The 22278-nt window shown below is 38.3% G+C and overlaps 1 long non-coding RNA gene across 3 annotated transcripts in view; it reads right to left on the bottom strand.

Annotated features, from left to right (window-relative positions):
* LOC102989281 (uncharacterized) overlaps nucleotides 1-21499 on the bottom strand; it is a 224749-nt gene extending 203250 nt beyond the window's left edge. For all 3 annotated transcript variants that reach the window (XR_008618201.1, XR_003681188.2, XR_003681190.2), the window contains exon 1: nucleotides 20666-21499. This is a non-coding gene — a long non-coding RNA (uncharacterized lncRNA). The remainder of the gene's footprint in view (nucleotides 1-20665) is intronic.
* Nucleotides 21500-22278: the final 779 nt, after the last annotated feature.

Genomic DNA, 22278 nt, shown 5'->3' with positions numbered 1-22278 from the left:
TCCATTTATCCAAATTGAATGGTTAAGATCTATGCATATGTATATAAACTATACCTAAAAATTTTAAAACTATAAAGAACAACAACAACCTCAAGTGGGGAGGAGTGGGTGGAAGTAAATGGGAAGTGGGTGGAGTTAGATGAACAAGAATGGCAGAAATTGATACGTACTGAAGCTGGGTGATGGGTGCATGGGGGGGAATCATTATAGTCTGTTTTTTTTTAAATATATATTTGAAATTTACCATAATAAAAAGTTTTAAAAAGTTAAAAGATAAATACAAGTGGAGAAAAATACTTGTAGCAAATATGACTGAGTCAATCTATCAAGAGCATGCACAGATTAATAAGAAAAACCCTACAATTTCAATAAACAAATTACAAATGGCATTAATATATAATTCACAAAAGGAGAAATGCAAACAACTAACAGACAAGGGGTTATATGTTAAACTCCACTTATCAAAAAGTAGAAATTTGAATAAGATTTTTTTTGCCTATCCAATTAGCAATAATTTTTTAATGCTCAATTCTACTTCACCCATACCAGAGTTAGTAGAAAAGAAATTAACAGAGGAAATGAGACCTGATGATCATAGGAAAAAATATTTAAGGGATCCCTCTGGCAAAAAGAAAAAAAGGCCACAGGAATTTACCTTCTCTCATACCCCAGGCTGGTTTGTTCCAACCTACAATCCCAGGTCGCCCACCCTCTGAGATGTGTTCTGGACTATATCTTTCAAATCCATAACTACCAAGCTTTATCCTTGCTGTGTTATGCCTATATTTAGTTATCCACACACCTTGCCCTTACTCCCTGATCTCGTATCTCCCCATCTTTTAGATGGAGTTCCTAAGCTCTGCTGTTTATTCTTCTAAACTTGACTCCTTTTCCCACTAACATGATATACGTGATATACGTGAAACTTCCTTATATCTAGCAGAATTCCCAGTGTCAGCGCCCCCCCACCCAAGCTGATACGTTTTTATTCAAATTATAGTGGAATCATATACTCATAAAGATAACATGGCATTATCTATACCATAAAGATAATAAAAGTAGCTAACCTTATTATATACTTCCTATGATCCAGGCAATCATGAGTGCTTTACATACATTATTCAACTGAGGCCTCATAACCCTCTTAGGTGGGTAGGTAGCAGTATTTTTATTTTGCTTATGAGGCAGCCTCACAAAGCTGCTGATTCTAGCCAAGCTGATCTGACTCCGGCACACACTCTACTGCCTCCCTGGGCTTTTATGACGTAGAGCACACGTCATGAAGACCGTGATTTGACCTACAGAATAAATCCCTATTATAATACAATGTAAATACAAAGTCCTACTGTATTTACGGCATCTAGCCAAGGAAATCAAATATCTCCTGGGAAACAAGTCACTACTGAAGTAAACAGAGCCTTATTTTTTATAAACCATTACTTTCTATGACTTTTCTAGTAATAAGAATTGACAGATACAAAACAAACAAACAAACAAAACCAAAACACCATACCATCACATAACACTGAAAGGCCACTGACTGACAGGAAAATACAGTCTTATATAAAACCAGATATTAGCATGCCAGGATGCTGAGTGGAACTTTTCCTGTGGCCCAGAACTGATACCCATCTACAGATGAAATCTACAGACACTGAGTCTCCCTAACAAAAGGGGCAGACACCTTCCCTCGAGGCTTACTAGTAGTCAAAACCAACACTATGACTGAGAGCAATCCACTGACCCTCACACCTCTTCCCAGGCCATGTAAGAAGCCGGGGCAGGGAGAGCAGAGTGATCAGGGCCCCCATCCTTGCAGAGAGTACAATACTCATTGTGAGGAAACTGCCTTTTCCCTATCCTACAACGCCAAGTTTGTTGGAGGGAGGAGGGATGTGCTGCTCCAAGAGTTGGGAGTAACTTGCAGAAAGGGAGACTGCTGGCATCTCACTGTGCCATGAGTAGAGCAGAGGGGAGCCTGGTGAGAGAGTTCTAGGGAGGGCTTGGCCTGAAGACGGGGGCGTGTAATTGAACACAGAGACTTGTGCTCACTTCTCACTGTAGATTTCTGAAGGCAAGAGGCTTCCTGGAGTAGCCGTGTAGCAGCACACCGAGAAAGTGAAGTAGTAATCCTGGGAAGAAAGGACGTGTGGCACCTCCACCCCAGTTTCACGGCAGAATGTATGGAAGAAAACCTCAGTGGTTTCCATCGGTCCACAGAAAGGACTACAGAACAGAGGAGGAACAAAGAAAATAAAAGGGCTAGCCAGATACCCAGGACAAATGAGGTGACACTCTACCAGAGAGAGGACTGAAGATATAGACCGCAAGAGGGCTGCCCTCTCTAAGGAAGTCCTCATTGACAGAGTGGACCAGGCTGGCCTGAACAAGAAACCATCATGTAGTGACCATTTCGTCAGCAGAGGCTGCCAGAAGCAGATAAGACCAAAGTGACCAGAGTGAGTATGGGCACCTTCCCACAACTGGCAGGTGGTCAAGTACAGAGGACTGTTGTTACCTCCTCTATCCTCTATCCAAGCACCCCTTGCCCCAATCCTAGATGGTCTACTTGACAGAGAGAAAAAGAGAAGATATCTTAGAACTCTCTCTCTCTGCCCCTCTCCTTCTCTCCCTCTCTCTTTCTCCAATCCCCCTTCCAGCCCACTTTTTGAGTCCCTTGAGCAATGGTTATGGGAAAAGTTTTAAATTGGGTATGATACTGGAGTTTTAAACTGCACTGGACTGAGCTTATGCATCAAAAATGATCAGAATGTTTTGATATTTAACTAAGGTGCCATTAAAGGAAGGGAAAAGAAGATTCTACAGAGTTTAGTAGAAAGAATTGACTAGAAAAAAGTTAAAGTGCTTAATATATCCCACCTGTGCTGTTGATAGATCAATTACATTACACCACACTGTACTGGAAGAACTCTTGCCAGATTCTTACCACTTTAGAGCATGATGTGCAAGGATGCCTGAGGTACTCCAGTACCTAATGCTAGTTTTCTAATCTTCTTGTTTAAAAAAGAATCACTTAATACAATTTCCCTTCCATGGCATTCTATCTCTAGAAATCCGGGAACCAGGAGTTAAAAAAATCAAGTCAAACTAAAGACATAAGTCACATTTTTGCACATCAGATAAACCTGCAATGGGACCTACAGCCCCCTTCTCTGTGAGTCATCTTAATACTACGGAAAGCTGTGACCTTGTGTTTCCAAGAGGACCAGTCATGCGGCTCTGCTGTGCAGATGAGTCATAAGAAACCCGGCCAACCATACTTTGACATCCTCAAACTACCTCCGTGGGAGCTGGCCATTTTATTTCCACTCTCCTTTTTTTCCCCTCATATTTCTTTCCAGAAGCCATCCTTATCTGAATTAGTATGACAAGAATATCCAGCCTGTCACCCTATGGAAAGGACAAGAAGAATTTCAAAATTCACTGTAACTACAAAGTGATTCTACTATATGATTCCTACTTTAAAAAGTAAAATAGCTTTCTTTTTTTTCTCCACCAGAAAGTGGTCCAGATTCTCAACAGTCTCCAGTCTCAGTTTGGTACCATAATTGCCATAAATAAATTTCTTACGCACTAAAACCAGTTTTGCCCTTTTCCCAGGAGACTTTTGTAAAGCTCAACATAAATTCAGCTATCTCATATGATGCAATTGTGATTTAGAAAAAGCCAAGACCATCATCAATACACAGTTCCATCCTCCCACACCAACAGCCCAATCTAACTGCCGCCAAGTCCCCAAACCCTGAAACTCCCACCCACAAGCTGCCAAACCCTCTGGTTGCCCTATCACTGGCAGATGCTACGATGCTCTGTCAGTAAAAGGTTTGTGAGAAACTGAAAAGTGTACAAAATCAAACAGAATGCAAAGACATTTTTACTGAATTCGGTATTTCAGGATTCTGGAATACTTAATGCTTAAGAATTAAGAGAGATTTGGGGATCAACATCCCCGTGATTCTCTATTTGGTCAACTTCAAAATGGCTACTACCTGCCTACCCCAAAAGGAATCAGAGATGGCAGTTTGCGAAGACTTTGAACCTGCCCCATAAAAATATCATATACATACAAATCTGTAAATACAAGATATTTCGATCATGACGAGACTTGTGTGTGCCAAGGTCATTATTTCTATGTTTTGAAGTAACACGACGAACACTCAGAAGTGGAGCAAAGTTATTCTGCTGAGGGGGAAGCCATAATCCACTGTCATTTACATGCACCGCATTGAGCTATGTCCAAGGACACTGACTTAGTGACATAGTGAGCTGAAACGCCATAACCACAGTCAGGTTACTCTTAAAGAGCTCACCAAGGTCCTTCACCAAATCGTGTAATTTTTATTTGAATCTGGGAAGCAATCTGAGACTCTGGGCCCCTCATCTTACACATGGGAAGACTGACACCCAGGAGATTTGTGTCAAACAGCTCAGATAGCAAAATGACTAAAATCCAGGCTCCTTGATTCCAAGCCCTGTGCCCTTTCCATTCCTTTTTTCTGTTACCCAACCTAATACAAACCCACTGTTCCCACATACACTTTCCCCATCCAAGTCTCACCTCTATGCTACTACCCATGTACTCCAAATCCCCAAAACAGCTTCTCTGACTGCTTGAGCTGAAACTCTCTATTCCCAATTCTTAACTCAATCCCTCCTGGTAGCACTGTCCTTTCCCTAAGACCATGCCCCTAAACCTTGGGCTACTTGTCCTTCCCAATGACTACCTCCTGTCTCAGATTTCATTCCACCCAGCCCCAGGACTCTCTTCTCTGATTCCTAAACCCCAGGCATCCTTCAGTCAATTCTTACTCTGAGACCTTGTATCCTGCAGTAGTATATTAGTTTTCTATTATACTGGTATTTTATTGTGATATAGCAAATTACTGCAAAGTCAGTGATTTAAAGCAACACAGATCTATTATTATAGAGTTGTATGGGTCAGACATTCTGACATGGATCTCACTGGACTAAATTCAAGGTGCAGTCCCTTCTGAAAGTTTTGGAGAGAATTCATTTTCTGGCTTTTTCCATCTTCTAGAGGTCTCCCACATTCATCAACTCATGGACTCCTCCTCCATCTTCAAAGTCAGCAACATAGCACCTCTCTGATCCTGCTTCCATCATCACATCTCTTTCCCTGACTCTCCTCTTCTGCCACCCTCTTCCACTTTTAAGGACAATTGTGATTGCACTGGGCCAACCAGAATAACCCAGGATAACCCCTCTTTTTTAAGGCCAGCTGATGAGCAACCTTAATTCCATCTGCAACCTTAATTCCCCTTTGCCACATAACCTAATGTATTCACAGGTTCTGGGCATGAGGACATGGACATCTTTGAGGAGCCATTAATCTTTCCTCTTCCCTTCAGCAACCTCTCCTCATCCCTTGACACCCTCCACCCTGATATAGAGAAGAATGGATTCTAAATCGACTGAATCACTGAATGACCACTGGGGCTTGTAGGGAGAGATGTTCCCAGTGGTCATTTGGGGATTCTTTCCTCAGAGACCTGGGAGGGACATTGGCCAGGGTACTCCACAACCCTCTGTCTGCATAGAGCTACAGAGGGCTGAGCCTGGAAATGGAGAAGAGAAAGGTAGGACCTGGCATGGAATCCAAGGACCCAGAAAGACCAGCACATGCAGTGCTATTGCTAAGGCTGGCCTTGTTGCTGATCAAACACAACATAAACACACAGGCCACTGAATGTGTGGGTTGAGCCTTCAACTGAAAATTCCTTGGAAACAGACTTCATGGTCAAAATTATGAAAGCCATTGCATTGTCAGGTAATCTACATTTGCTTTAGGTAAAAAAAAAGTCCCAATTCAGACAATTACGGAAGACATTATGGAATCAGCCCTAGAGAGTCCTATTAACCACCTTGTAAAGACTTATTTTTTAATTTTGAAATAACTGAATATTCATAGGAAATTGCAAAGATAAAATGAGAAGTATCAAATACAAACATATATAAACAGAGAAGTGTTTATAGTTCTATGTCATGAAATTTACACTTTAAAAACGTTAATTAGACAAATGTATATGTCTGTGTCCACCACTTGGTCAGAATCCTACAAAGATGGCAGCAGCACTACATGGAATTGAAGGACTTACCTACCAACAGGCCTTGATTGGATGGCTTCTACGAATCCACGCAAACCTAAGATATAGTATGCAGTGAAGCACAGAGAACTTGACAAGAGCCTATATCAGCAGTGTGAAACCACAGGGAACTCTCAGTCCTTGAGGCATACCTGCTGAAATGGGGAAATTCTCTTGAAACATTTTCAAACGGTTTATGCTCAGTGTATGGGAACTGTCTGACAACTTCAAAGATGCCAGCCATCTCTGAGAAGAAAGATAGAAGAGCTGACTGAAATACAATCTTAAGGTCTCACTTCTCTCCATCCCAGGAAAGAACTCAAGAAAAATCCTCTGAATCAATCCCACAAAGAATCACAGAATGTTAGACCTACAATGGCCCGTAGAAACTTCCTAGTTTGGTCCAATCCTTTTATTTACAGATGAAAAAAACCCTGAGACCTGGGATAGGGAAAGGATTGCTCAGTCATACAGCTAACTAGCGGGTGTGCCAAGATTAGAACCTAAGTCTTCTACCTCCCAAACTGACACGTTTTCTTGTGTCCATATTATCCACCTTCGAATATACACTCTGGAAATTCCAACATGATTTTAAGTAAGGGGATAATATGATCAGATGAGTAATGCTGTGTGGAATGAATATGAAGCGGGCAGACGTTGATAGGAGGAGACCAGTAAAGAGGCTGTTGGAATATACCAAAGACTATATATCATGGTGGTTTCAACTAAAGTGATGGTGATAAAAGTGGAAAGAAGCAAAAGGATTCAAGATATATGGTGGAAGTACAGTCAGAATCAGCTGAACTCTGTCAACTGGGTCATCAGTAACAAATTTCTGACCATGAAATAGACCAAGGTGAGTAACCTGTAGGAGGGGTCATACCTGAAAACTTGGCCTTATTGTCACTGTTGTTATTAGGACCCAGTAACAGCTACTTAATTCAGATGGTCCCACTTGTCTTGGCAAGCAGCACCTACCTGGCTAGCACATTTACAGTCCCAGCTTCCCCCATGCACTTAGGTTCCTGACTAGAAAACTGATACACAGACTGTGCCCCAGGATTAGGTTTAATTGTACACTGGGTTTGGGGTACTGGCATCTCTGTCTGTATCAGCTCTGCCTTATCTGCTTGTAAGTTCTTCTACTTGCAGGTTCAAGTCAGCCCAGATTTAGTGGCACATTAAGAGCTTCCTACCCCGTGTGCCCAGAAAGGCAAAGCAACAGCAACCTTGATGCTGGTGTAAACATCAAATGAAACCTGAATCATCCAAACATTCTGCACACAGCTGGTTCAGGAATATACTCCCTCTACACTAGATCCTCTAGTTTCCCGCAGGAGCTGGAATCCTAACCAGTTCACTGGGGAACCTCTGTGAACTAATGATCTCTTCTCTAATATCTGTAGCCCTTTCCTGAGACTGGCTTTCTACACCCCTCACTCTGTCTCCCATACTCCTCCTGGGCTTGCAACCCAGACACACACAGACACCAAGAACAATTACTGACCCAAAGACCTGCTGTTGCTCTCTGCGTGTTTCTCTTGGATTCAACAGGGGATCAGATGTGAGTTAGTTTTATCACATTCCCCCAGGCTTAGCTTTGGTTTTTCCATTTAAAAAGTCTGCCCTTGTTTGTTTATTTTATAGTGGTAGAGGGAAAAGAGAATAGGCAACTCTCAAGCACTCTTCATTGAGATGTAAATTCATGCAACCACTTTGAAGAGAAATTTGGCAAAATCTTGAAGAGGTAAAGATGCACATATCCTATAATCCTATCCCTAGGTATACGCCCAAGAGAATTGGATAACAGACCCACCAAAAAAATAGTGGAAGATTTTTCAGAGCCGCTTTATTCCCAATAGCAAAACTGTAAATAACCCAAATGTCTAACAAAAGAAAGGATAAACAAATTGTAGGATAGTCATAAAATAGAATATTAACCAAGAATTTAAAGAAAACTTACTTATATACAATATTAGTGAAGGTCAAAATATTATGTTCAGCAAAATAATCCAGACCCAAAAGGTATATACTGTATTATTCCATTTACAAGAAGTTTAAGAATGGGCAAAACCAAATCTAAAAGGTCAAAATAGTGGTTATCTCTGATGGGACATAGAGAATGGGGTTATTGACTGGAAGGAAATGGGGGAACTTTCTGGGGTGTTAGAAATATTCTATATTTTGATCTGGGTGTATACATATATGAAAAGTCATAAAATTGTACACTTAAATTTGTGCATTTTATTCTGTCTAAATTATACCTCAAAAGTATGAAAATAGGGCTTCCCTGGTGGCGCAGTGGTTGAGAGTCCGCCTGCCGATGCAGGGGATGCGGGTCCGTGCCCCAGTCCGGGAAGATCCCACATGCCGCGGAGCGGCTGGGCCCGTGAGCCACGGCCGCTGAGCCTGCGCGTCTGGAGCCTGTGCTCCGCAACGGGAGAGGCCACAACAGTGAGAGGTCCGTGTACCACAAAAAAAAGAAAAAAAAAAAGTATGAAAATAAAAACAAATAACAGTAATGTTATCATTATAGAATGTTTTAAATAAAGATAAGCAAAAGGAGTAAATAAAATTGTTCACTCCCACCAGATATAACTACTTTTTTTAAGTACTTTTTGTAACCATGTATTTTTTTAATTTACAAATCATGCTGCTTTTTAAATCAGTTATTTTCTATGGAACATATTTATTATTTAATTGTTTTTATGAGAAGTGATCTTCAAACTTTTTAGTAGCAAAAAGCTTTCCTGAAACAAAATTTTATGTGAACCCTCAATATACAAATATTGCTCTGCTTAAAGGATATTTAAGAAGTCACACCTGTCTGTGAGTCCTACTCTGTGTCCACCTCTGGCAGCCTCAAAGCCATCTTAATAGGACCCCAGCAGTCTGAAAATCACTATCTTGGTTCCATTTGTTTTTCATTTTTATTTTTATTTATTTATTTTTTTTGTGGTACGCGGGCCTCTCACTGTTGTGGCCTCTCCCGTTGCGGAGCACAGGCTCAGCGGCCATGACTCACGGGCCTAGCCGCTCCGCGGCATGTGGGATCTTCCCGGACCGGGGCACGAACCCGTGTCCCCTGCATCGGCAGGCAGACTCTCAACCACTGCGCCACCAGGGAAGCCCCTCCATTTGTAATGAATGCATTCCAATTCATGAATGACCCACAGTTTTGGTAACTCACATGGTGATAACACCTGAGTATTCACAGCTTCTTCTTCTTCAGACCACAAAGAAAATTCTGCAGTTGTCTAATGAGAACCGACCACATTCACTCACATCCCTCAACATGCCTCAAGAAAAGATTGTTTTGTCCAATCCACCAATAAGGCCTTTTTAAGGTAGATAGGTGAGTGAAGCCGAAAAGACTTGTGAGGTCTTACAATGGAAAGGGAGGGAATTGCCAGCTGGGAAATAGATCCAGGAAAGGGAAAGATAGATGGTGAGGAAGAAGATAAAGATATCTTTGGTTTGGTTTGTAAAGATAAAGTCCAAGAAAAAATATGAAAGAAATTTTGGACAAAGAGGTAATGGAGCTAATTGGAAGCGGCTGCAGAGGATGAAAAAGATATTGTAAGTTGGAGGAATTTGACATCTTCAGAGAAATTGGAACAGGAAAGCTCCAAAATGCTTTTTCCTAGGTAATTAACTAGTACCCACCCAATGCTATTTCTTTATAATACAGCATCTTTCCTGTTATATGAATTTATAATGAATTTATAACTTCATTATACACTAATAAGTTATATACACTTGTGACTGTTTCTAGACTTTTGATTCTATTCTTATGATCTGCATATCTATTTCTGAACCAGTTGCACACAGAACAAATCATACTTTCACCATATGTTTTAATAACTTACAGGGCAAGTCTCCCTTCATTACTTTTTAAAAATATTTTTTAGATATTTTTAAATGTTTGTAATTCCATCTAAACTTTAGAATCATTTTATCGAATTCCCAAAACCTGTCCTTTTTATTTTGGTTAGAAGTTATAGAGTAATTTAGAGGAAATTCACATTTTTATCATTTTGATTCTTTTCATCCAGAAATATGGTCTGTCTCTCCACTTATTCAAGTCTTCTCCTGGCCTCGGGAAGTTTTGTTGCTTTCTTCATACAGTCCTGCATATTTGTTAAATTAATTCCTTGGTCTCTATTTTTTATTGCAATTGTGAAAGAAATCTTTTTTTTATATATAATTTTCTAGCTGGTTTGTGTTGGCTTTTATTAGTTTGTATTGGTTCATATATGCATGGGAAACCAACATGCATTATGTATATATGTATACACATACATGTGTATATATGATATGATATGATATGTATGTATATATATATGAGCACACACACACTAACCAGACAGCCTATCAAAAATTCACATTAACTCTAAAAGTTCTTCATTTGCTTCGCTTATATTTCCTAAGTATTTTCCGGGTAATGATAATTTTGTCTTTTCCTTTCCAAAATATATACTTATTTTTCTGTTTAAAACAATGGCTAGGAACCCCCATAATAATGTTAAATATTTTCAGTGGTATATGGCACCTTTAATTGAATGTTTCTAAGTTCTCGTCATTAAATGTTTATTCTTAGTTTCTCATGATTAGGCTTTAGTATGTTAAGAAAATCTCCTTAGTAAGTCCTACCTTACTAAGAGTTTTACCAATAATGGATAGTAAATTGTATTAAGTGCCTTTCTGGCATCGTGTTTGTTTCTCTTTTAGCCTATTTAATATAATGAATTACATTAATAAATTTCATGTTGAACTAACCATAAATTCCTCAAATAAGCCCTACTTTACATGGTTATAGTATAATATGTTTAATTACATCAATTTTCATAGGTTAGATTGATACACTTGTGTGTGTACATTAGTTTTGTCAGATTTAGGTATCAGAATTATGTCTGCTTCAAAAAATGAATTAAAGAGATATCTATACATTTCTAATATCTAAAATACTTCCTTAACAAAAGAAATATCTTTTCCTTGAACATTTCCAGGAATTACCCATAAAATCATCAAAGCCTCATGCTTTCTGGGTGGAATAGATCTTTGACAATCTTTAAAATTCCTTGTACGGGTCCTGGTATATGCAGGTCTTCTTTAATTAATTTTGGAAGCTTGATTTTTTTTTCCATCCATTTTATCATGACTTTGAGATCCATTAGCTTGAAAATGAGCATCATGTTCACTTGTGACTTATCTCCCTCACCTCTGTGGTTTCATGCTCATTTACAATTCTATGGTGGTTTTCCTTTCTTCTTCTTTGACTGGCCTTAGAGGTTTTGTTTGCTTTTTCTCAATAGATTAAATGGATTTATCATTTCCCTTTATGTTTGCCAACTCTGTAATTTTTGCATTTAACTTTGTTTCTATCTCCTACATCCTCAGTTAATAGAACATCCTCATTGTTCTATTTCTAATTTCATCAATCATTTATTCTTCCCTTTTTCATATATTTATATGTTTAAGGCAACAAATCTGCTAAGTACTGCTTTGGCCATACCCTTAAGTTTTTAGGAGCAGTTTTCACTGTCATTAATATATACATTTTCTCTTTGTCCCAAAAGTGATTTAGGAGAGTGTCTTTTGATTTATTCAAGAGTTTAGATTTTTTGGCTTTAATCAATTTCATTGTTATGGTACTGTAGTCAGAGACTGTGGCTTATACATTTTCTGCTTTTAGAAATTTAAGTTTTCTATCTGGCCCATTATATAATCACATTTTATAAATGTTTAATATGGACACTGGGAAACAATGTATATTGTCTCTTTGTTAGGGCATAGAGTTTAATATATATCATTAATTTTTCTCATCTGAATTTTATATATCCTCATTTCTTTATCCATTTATCTTCTCAATTACTGAGTTGCAGTTACTGTGATCATCTCACATCCCCCTAGTATTTGTAATATTTTGGTTTATATAGTTCAGTGTTGTACTCTCCAGATATAAATATCTCTGATGAATTCTACCTTTTATCAATACAAAATGCATTACTTTGTTTTATTTAATATTTCATGTAATGCTTTTGCCCTGAAATCTATGTCTGATGGTACTACCACCCATTCGTTTGTTCTTTACTATAATTTTTGCCCAACTTCAAATTTAACACCCCTTGCTCACTGTTATAATGGTATACAGCTAACTGTTGGTTTGGTTTGTATAGAGGTAAAATATACATACAATGAAATGCCTAACCTTAAGTCTACATCTTTTTTAAGTCTACATCTTGATAAGTTTTGATAAATGTATCAATCCATGTAACTACCACACCAATCAAGATATTGAACATTTCCATCACTCCAGAAAGTTACCATATGCCCCCACAGGCAACCACTGTTCTTATTTCTATCAACATAAATTTTCCCTCTTCTATAATTTTATATAAATAGAATCATTCAGTATGTTTTGTGTCTGGCTTCTTTCACTCAACATGATGTTTTGGGGATTTGCTCTTATTGCTGCATTTATCAGTAGTCCATTCTTTTTTCTTGCTGAGTAGTATTCTTTTATAGGAATTATACCATAATTTATCCTTCTGTTGATGGATATTTGGGTTCTTTCCAGTTTGGAGCTAGTATAAATAAAGTTGCTGTGAATATTCTTTTGCATGTCCTTTTGTGGGCATATGTTTTCATTTCCTCTGGATAAATACCTAGAAGTGGAATTTCTGGGCCACAGAACAGGTATATGATTAATTTTTCAAGAAACTGCCAAATATTTTCCAAATGATTGTATAATTTTGTACTCCTGCCGGCAGTTTCTCCACATTCTCACCAGCAGTTGGTGTTGTCTATCTTTTTAATTTTAGCCATTATAATGGATATGAAATGGTATCTCATTGTAATTTTAATTTGCATTTTCTCTGAAGACTAATGGTAATAAGCAATTTAATGTGCTTAATGGCTATTTGTACACATTCCTTTATGAACTACCTACTCAAGTCTTTTGCCTATTTTGTATGGGGTTGTCTATTTATTATTGATTTGCAGGAGATATGTATATTGTAAACATTTTTGCCCAGTCTGTGTCTTCCCTTTTCATTTCTTGTTGTGGTAACTTTTGATGAGCAAAAGGTTTGAATTCCAATTTATCAATTTTTTTCCTCTTTATTTAATGCTATTTATGCTCTCTAGGAAATCTTTGCCTAACCCAGGTGTATGTTTTCTTCTAGAAGCTTTATAGTTTTTGATTTTACATTTGTGTCGATGATCTACTTCTTAAGTATTTTATGGTTTTCGGGGTTATCTGATATAGAATTATATTCTTAATTGCATTTTCCAATTGTTCGCAACTGATCTATAAAAATATAATTGAACTTGTTTCTGTGGCCTTTCTAAATTCATTTATAAGTACCAGTAGTTGTTTTACAGATTCCTTAAGATTTTCTAAGTACAGAATTATGCCTTTTGCAGGCTTTATATCTTTTACTTCTTTTTCTTGCCTCATTGCAATGGCTAGGAGCTCCAGTGCAACATTAAATAGAAGTACTAAGAGAGGACATCCATACTTTGTTCTCAGTCGTGGGGAAAGGCTTTCAGTATTTCAGTGCTAAATACGATGCTGTTACAGGTGTTTTATAGATGCTCTTCAACAAGTTAAAGAAATTTCTTTCTATTCCTGATTTGCTGAGTCAAAAATTATTGAATTTTGTGAAATGTTCTTTCTGTATGTATTGAAAGGATTATATAGGTTTTCTCCTTTATTATGTTAAAATGTGAAATACATTAATTAATTTTGGGGTTAAGCAATTTTGTTTCCTGGACTAACCCCCACTTGATCATGATGTATTAACATTTTAATACAGTCCTGGATTCAACCTGATGATATTTTTTGAGGATTTTTATTTCTGTTTTGGTATCTGGGTAATGCTCGCCTCATAAAATGAGTTAGAAAATGTTACCTCCTTCTCTATTTTCTGGATTTGTTTAACATCATATTATTGCTTCTTTAAATGTTTGATAGTATTCACCAGAGAGACCATCTGGACCTGTAGTTTTCTTCACAGGAACATTTTTTACCACAAATTCAAAATTTTAAATAGATATAGGGCTATTCAGATTTTCTATTCCATCTTGTATTAGTTTTAGTAAGTTGTGTTTTAAAGGAATTTGAAAACATCTAATTTCTTGAATTTACTGGCATCAAATTTCCATAATATTTCTTTATTAATCTTTTAATGTCAGTATGATCTATAGTGATATTCCTCTTTCATTCCTAATTATGGTAATTTGTTTTCTCTCCTTATCAGTCATGGTAAAGAGTTCATCAATTTTATTGTACTTTCAAAGGAAAACTTTTGGCTTTGTTAATTTTCCCTATTAATTGTCTCTTTTCTATTTTTCTATTTCTGTTCTTTACTGAGTTGCTTTGGGTTTAATTGGTCTTCTTTTTCGAATTTCTTAAGGATGTTTGGAGACAGAGAAAGCTATGAACGAGATTTATGTGTGAAGGACTCCAAATTCAAGCCTGAGTATCACTTTCTCTTGAAGTCTTGGAGATGACCTCCAGGTGGTAGACACACACACACACACACACACACACACACACACACACACACACACGATACTTGGTCTCTAGTAGCAGATGTTCAGATGTTCTTCATCTTTGGACACAGATTGAGTGTTTCTGCATATTGCGGTACATCGTTTGTAATCCAGGGCCAATCAAAGTCCTGAAGGACCAGTTTGACTGCTTTCAACATGTCTGGACAGTCTACTGGTGCATCATCATGGCCCAGACTAACATAAGTCTGGACTTTCAGGCAAGGATAAGGTCCTAAAGTTTAAGCCTCTGTTTCGCATTTCTAAAGGTTTTCCTAGGAAACCAGTGAAATGAAAGTTGCCTCAGTATCACTGTCTACATATGTTTGAGTTCTTTATAGGTACCAGAATTATGAAGGTTATTTATTCTGGACTGTGGTCCCAGATATCTACAGCTACAATTTTGCAGGTTTTGGCACCCTGATAAACAAGTGATGTCAACCAATTTGAACTAATTAAAATTCTAAAACATTATCAGGTTATCAGAGTGGTGGGAGAAAAGGTATATGCTAGGGTTGAAGTGAAAGAAAACAAGGGGAAAAGATTACTACAGTTTCAAATATAACTGACGACGTAAGCAAGGGGTTCAAAAACTGGAAACTAAGAGAATTAGATATGCTGCCCTCCAGGATGGAAGTCTGTGGAAGCCAGTGATTTCCAAGGAGGCTTTAGACCTAAAAAGTAGGTTGTTTTGGCTTTCTGGATATCTTCTACTTTCCTCAGATTATTTTCTCCTACCCCTTTCTAACAGTAAGTAGTATGTCTTCCTATGATCTATTTATTTCCTTGATGAACTTAAATCTGTGGAAACTTTTCCATTGTGAAGTCATGAAATTGCAAAAGAACTTGGAAAAATAACCAATCCCATTGGAGATAGACCTGCCTCCAACCCAGAGATCTCCTCCCGAATTTGTGGGGCATCCATTCAGTTTCTTTACCACCAGAGCTATATTCAGGGTAACTGAATAAATCTAGAAGTTGTGGGACCTCTAATGTGGCAGTGGAGGTGAAGGTGGGGCCCACTTGCTAAGAACAGTCTGCTCTCATAAAACATTTAAAGCAAGGCAATATTTTTGCACATTTTTCTGTAATTGAATATCATTAAGATACTAAATATACAACGCTTGTTTTTTTTCATTCTTTCAAAAACTATTTATTGAATGCCTACTATATACCAGGCATTGGGCATTGTGCAAGGGATAGAGGGATACAATGGTGAGCAAAGAAACAGAGAAAAGAAAGCTAAAAGACAGTCATGAGTGGAAAGGGTAGGAATGGAGAAGGTGGAATGTTGGTGTGCTCCTTTATTACCAAAGACTTTGCATATTCTTGGGTCCTTGAATCAGAAAAAAGTAGTTATGCTGGATCCCTCTGACATGTATAGCAAGGAGAGAGAGAGAATGTGTGTGTTTGTGTGTGTGCTTGTGTGTGTGTATGTGTGGTGGTGATGGTGGATTTTGGAGAAGATGAAGGACCATAAGGAGAATACCTCAACTTCTGCCCAATAGAAGTGGGAGGATGGAATCACTGATGTTCCAGAAGCTAAGAAAGGAAAAATGTAAATTATTTTCTTTACGCATGTGGTTTGTACAACATCCTCCAACATAAGACTCCCACTTGGGTCCTAAAGTTGGAAAAATCTAGGGAGTATGGAGATGGTGAATAGAGCAACAAGACTTGACATGGTATCCCAGGTGTCAGCACTAGTAGACCAACTCCTAGAGTGAGACCTTTGTAAGATATTCTTCAGGTTCATTAGCCATGTGCATTATAAATCTGGAATTAATGTCATTTACCTAAATTATAGAGATGTATTTCTAACATAAGTCCCTATATGCGGGCAAGATAGCAAAGAAGAGTTCTTTAAGTGGGGATAATGTGAAGAGCCCCTAAGAAGAATTCCCTACCCTAAATCGTATTTCCCATGTTGAATGAAATTCATTTTGTTCCACTGCTTAGAACCCATCTTTAATCATCTCTCTATAACCACAAAAGCAGTTATAACACAGTATAGTAAAGATTCTGAAATCAGATTGCCTTGTTTACTGTGGACTTCACCACTAATTGCTCACGTGACTCTGGGGTATGTTTCTTAATAGCTAAGAATTACATTTATTGAGCATGCAATCACTTAGCAACTACAGAGCCAAGCACTTTACATGCGAGACATGTACTACAATGATCATCACAGCACTATTTACAATAGCCAGGACACGGAAGCAACCTAAGTGTCCACTGACAGATGAGTGGATAAAGAAGATGTGGTACGTATATACAATGGAATATTACTCAGTCATAAAAAGAAACAAAATTGAGTTATTTGTAGTGAGGTGGATGGACTTAGAGTCTGTCATACTGAGTGAAGTAAGTCAGAAAGAGAAAAACAAATACCACATGCTAACACATATATATGGAATCTAAAAAAAAAGATGGTTCTTATAAACCTAAGGGCAGGACAGGAATAAAGATGCAGATATAGAGAATGGATCTGAGGACATGGGGAGGGGGAAGGGTAAGCTGGGACGAAGTGAGAGATTGGCATGGACATATATACACTACCAAATGTAAAATAGATAGCTAGTGGGAAGCAGCCACATAGCACAGGGAGATCAGCTCGGTGCTTTGTGTCCACCTAGAGGGGTGGGATAGGGAGGGTGGGAGGGAGGGGATATGGGGATATATGTATACATATAGCTGATTCACCTTGTTATACAGCAGAAACTAACACAACATTGTAAAGCAGTTATACTCCAATAAAGATGTTCAAAAAAAATCTTACTGCTGCAAGTAATGTTATCCACTCCCAGTTCTTCTATTTGCATTTCTTCTCATTCATTCATAACCAACCCATGATGACCACATCAAAAATACAGGGATGTGTACAGGAGGGATTGTAGCAAAAGGATAGAAATGGGGAAAGGAAAATAGTATGAAAAGTAGGAGGAAATGGCACTAAAATTAAAATACCAAGCTGATAGGAGTGTCTCACCTGTATCAGATCAGGGACTATGTCATCAGCAGTTTGATTACTCTTACATTTATTTAACTTTATGTCATTTTTTTACTACATAAATTTCTATAACAGGCCCACACTAACTTATGATGCAGAGACAGTGATCCCTGAAGGCAACCAGTATCATTTTAGAAAGGAAACCCTTTGACCCATGTACTCTGCACTCCACCCAATAAGCCACTGACATTACTAAAGAGTCAGTGGACCTGATACAGTATTAAATACAGGCTGCATCGTGCAACAAAATTCACAACCACTGTACTCATTGTATTCCCTGCTTTAAGCACCAACTCAATATTTAATGCACACCTGTTAACGGGAAAGACACTGTTGTTGGCACTGACAGGGATACCTGGATTAATCTGGTATGATGCAGACCCTTAAAGAATGCACAGAATAGGTGAGCTAAATGTGTACATGATAATGTAATTCAGAATGTCATAAATTTATGAAAATGTAGCACGAAAGCAAAAAAGAAGCATTCATTAATCTTAACAGGAAAAATGGAGGAAGATTTCATGGCAGGGTTAACTGGGACTCCTATGAAAAGTTTTCATTGTATTTCTTTTTTTATTTTCATAATTTTTTAAAATTACAAAGGTGATATATGTTCATTATTTAAAAATCAAAAAATACAGATAAGCAAAAACCACAAATAAACCACTATATTTTAGTATATGCCATTTAAAATTTTTATTTACTTATAAAAATAAGAACATATTTTACATTCTTTTCAGTAAGCAGCTTTCTTCAGGCAACAATATATTACAACAATTTTTCCTTGTTATTTACTATATTTCTGCAACTGACTTTTATATTTAAAAGGTGCATATCACAAAAAGAGTACACAGTAAAAGCATGTCTCCCTCCCACCCCACCCCTATTATCTTATAGTTTTAAACAGAAGCAACCACTGTTACCAGTTTCTTGTGATGGTTCCACAAGCAGTCTACGAATATATGAGCATATGTGTATATATTTCTCTTTTTAAATAAATGGCAGCAATGCACTCAGCTTTGTACCTTGCTTTTCTCCCCCTAGGCAGTACACTTATCATTGCCTTGTTCCTCCTAATGGCTGCAAAGTGTTCCATTATACAGATATATAATAACTTATTCATCTAGTACCCTTTGATGGACATTCAGAATATTTCCAACCTCTTGCTATTACAGTATTGCTAGACATATCCTTAAAATGTAAACATGCACACATTTGTGAATATATCTGCAGAAAAATTGCTAGAAGTGGAGTTTTAAGGTCAAAGGATATGTATATTTTTAATTTCATAGATATCACCATAGTGTCCTCCATTCAGATGGTCCTTATTTCTACTCCTGCCAGCTACAAATGAGAATGCCTACCTATTCCCTACCTGTGGCTGCCCAGCGAGATACTATTTTCCATTCCCCTCTCTGACCACACACAGACAGGGGAGGTCACTTGTCTGGTAAATGGAATAAGGAATGTGAACAGAAATGTGTGTCATATCCAGGCCACAGAAACTGAGAAGAGAATATGCATTTTCCACCCTTTCTTTGCTTTTCTACCAGCTGGAAACAGAAGATTTCAAGGCCTTAGGGAAAGAGAGAGCCACATGATGCAAGGAACCCAAGTTCCTGAATCACCATATAGAGAAAAACTGTCTATCAACCAGAAACATCCACAATGGACTATTACATGAGGGAGAAATAAATTTCTATTGTATTAAGCTGCTAAAATGTTGGTATTTGTTATAATATCTTGCTTTATGCTAACTAATATACCAAGATACCCCTTTTTATGTAAAACACCAGATCCACAGTCCAGAGGAATACACTTGGGAAATGCTGCTTAAGTATTTCAATGTTAAGTATGAAAATGGCTATTAAGAAAGTATCCTTCATTTCCTGGATTACCAAGAGCTGTTTTTTGTTTCTTTTTTTTTAAATCAACAATGGGTATTGATTATCAAATACCTTTACAATGTCTGTGGAAATGACCCGAAGATTTTTTCCTTTTACCTATTAAAGTGAGATATTGCATTAATATTTCCTAATGTTGAAAGAGCCTCACATATCTAAAATAAAATTGGGTTTACTTAGTTATGGTATTTTTATATGATATTGAATGCAAAAAATAACCAGAACAAAATAATATACTGGGAAATTCTTTAAACATGATTTAAAAATTTTAAATGTCAATTAAGGAAGTAAAAAGTAGAAGAGACCTTTCTGAAGAACAAATTTGCTATCTGGAAAAGGAAGTGAATGAGTTAACACACCATCCAGAGCAAAAATAAAAAGAAATGGAATTCCTGAATGCAAAAAAAGAAAAGAAAAGAAACAGAAGGCAGTCCTAGAAGGCCTAAGCGGAAATAAAAGAAGTTCCGGAGGGAGAGCAAAGACTATACTGGAGAAAGCAATAATCAAAACACAGTACAGGGCTTCCCTGGTGGCGCAGTGGTTGAGAGTCTGCCTGCCGATGCAGGGGACACGGGTTCGTGCCCCGGTCCGGGAAGATCCCACATGCTGCGGGGCGGCTAGGCCCGTGAGCCACGACTATACTGGAGAAAGCAATAATCAAAACACAGTACAGGGCTTCCCTGGTGGCGCAGTGGTTGAGAGTCTGCCTGCCGATGCAGGGGACACGGGTTCGTGCCCCGGTCCGGGAAGATCCCACATGCTGTGGAGCGGCTAGGCCCGTGAGCCACGGCCACTGAGCCTGCGCGTCCGGAGCCTGTGCTCCGCTACGTGAGTGGCCACAACAATAAGAGGCCCGTGTACCGGAAAAAACAAAAACAAAAAAACACACACACAATACAAGAAAACTACCCTCAGGAGGAGACTACAGTTGTCAAAACAAAAACATTCACTGAGTGCCAGGCAGGATAATTGAAAAAAGGCATACATTTAGATATATCCTCATGAAATTTCTGAAGTTTAAGAATAAAGGAAAAATATAAGCTTTCAGAAAGAAAGAACAGGTTACTTACAAACGAATGAGCACGAGGCTGGCAATGGGCACGGATAAGAACGTAGGCTCTGAAGTAAGACTACCTGGGTTCAAATCTTGGTGTGAACTTGGTCAAGTACTTAACTTCTTTGCGCTTCTGTAAAACAGGGATGATGATAGTACTTAGCTTCTAAGGTTGGTTGGAAGCAGTATTTGAGATAACACATAGAAGGTCTGGCACATCATTTGAGTCACCCAATTCCTATCTGTTAACACTGAAAGCTATATCAGAGAGTCAAAACTCTGCACACTTTTGAGAGGACAAAAGCCTGCCCCTCCTCAGAGCTTAATGTGTAGCACTAATGACCTGAAGACCTGGCTGGACTAGCCCACCAGAATGCCTCTAGTGGTACCTGAGCTCCATGCTAGTGAGAAGTGAAATGATGGGCGGAAGGAATCTCACTGATTACTGTTTAATGTGAACAAGGCAATGACAACAGGCTCCTGGCCTAGAGCGAAGATTATCAGAGAAGAAAAAGTTGTAGGCTCTGTCAAAAGTAAATGGACTCAAAAAAAAAAAAAAAAAAAAGTAAATGGACTCACAGTGGAATCTCTTGAAGTCAGTGAGGACTCTCCTACAGTCTTACTGTTATTCAGGACTCTCCAAAAGGCGAAACAGTATGGGACTTGTGGCTGCCTGATTTTGGTGTCATAAAAAGTTATTTCATTCATTCAGCAAATTCTTTGAGCACACCTATGTGTCAGGAACTACACTGGGGATCTAACTGTGAACAGGACACACCAAGCCCCTTCCCTTAAAGAGTTTACATATATGGGGACTTCCCTGGTGGCACAGTAGTTAAGAATCCGCCTGCCAACGCAGGGGACACGGGTTCAATCCCTGGTCTGGGAAGATCCCACATGCCGCGGGGCAACTAAGCCCGTGCGCCACAACTACTAAGCCTGAGCTCTAGAGCCTGCGAGCCACAACTACTGAGCCCATGCACCACAACTACTGAAGCCCACACACCTAGAGCCTTTGCTCCACAACAAGAGAAACCACCACAATGAGAAGCCTGCGCACCACAACGAAGAGCAGACCCCGCTCGCTGCAACTAGAGAAAGCCCGCACACAGCAACAAAGACCCAACAGAACCAAAAAAATTTTAATTAAAAAAAACAGAAGAAATAGAAAATATGAACAGACCAATCACAAGTAATGAAATTGAAACTGTGATTAAAAATCTTCCAACAAACAAAAGTCCAGGACCAGATGGCTTCACAGGTGAATTCTATCAAACATTTAGAGAACAGCTAACACCCATCCTTCTCAAACTCTTCCAAAAAATTGCAGAGGAAGGAACAGTCCCAAACTCATTCTACGAGGCCACCATCACCCTGATACCAAAACCAGAGATACTACAAAAAAAGAAAATGCCCTGGTCCTGATAAATATAGATGCAAAAATCCTCAACAAAATACTAGCAAACAGAATCCAACAACACAGTAAAAGGATCATACACCATGATCAAGTGGGATTTATCCCATGGATGCAAGGATTCTTCAATATACTCAAATCAATCAGTGTGCTACACCATATTAACAAATTGAAGAATAAAAACCATATTATCAACTCAATAGATGCAGAAAAAG

The sequence above is a fragment of the Physeter macrocephalus genome, chromosome 9 (assembly GCF_002837175.3).
Source record: "Physeter macrocephalus isolate SW-GA chromosome 9, ASM283717v5, whole genome shotgun sequence".
Lineage (NCBI taxonomy): Eukaryota > Metazoa > Chordata > Mammalia > Artiodactyla > Physeteridae > Physeter > Physeter macrocephalus.
This window is presented reverse-complemented; position numbering and strand designations above follow the sequence as displayed.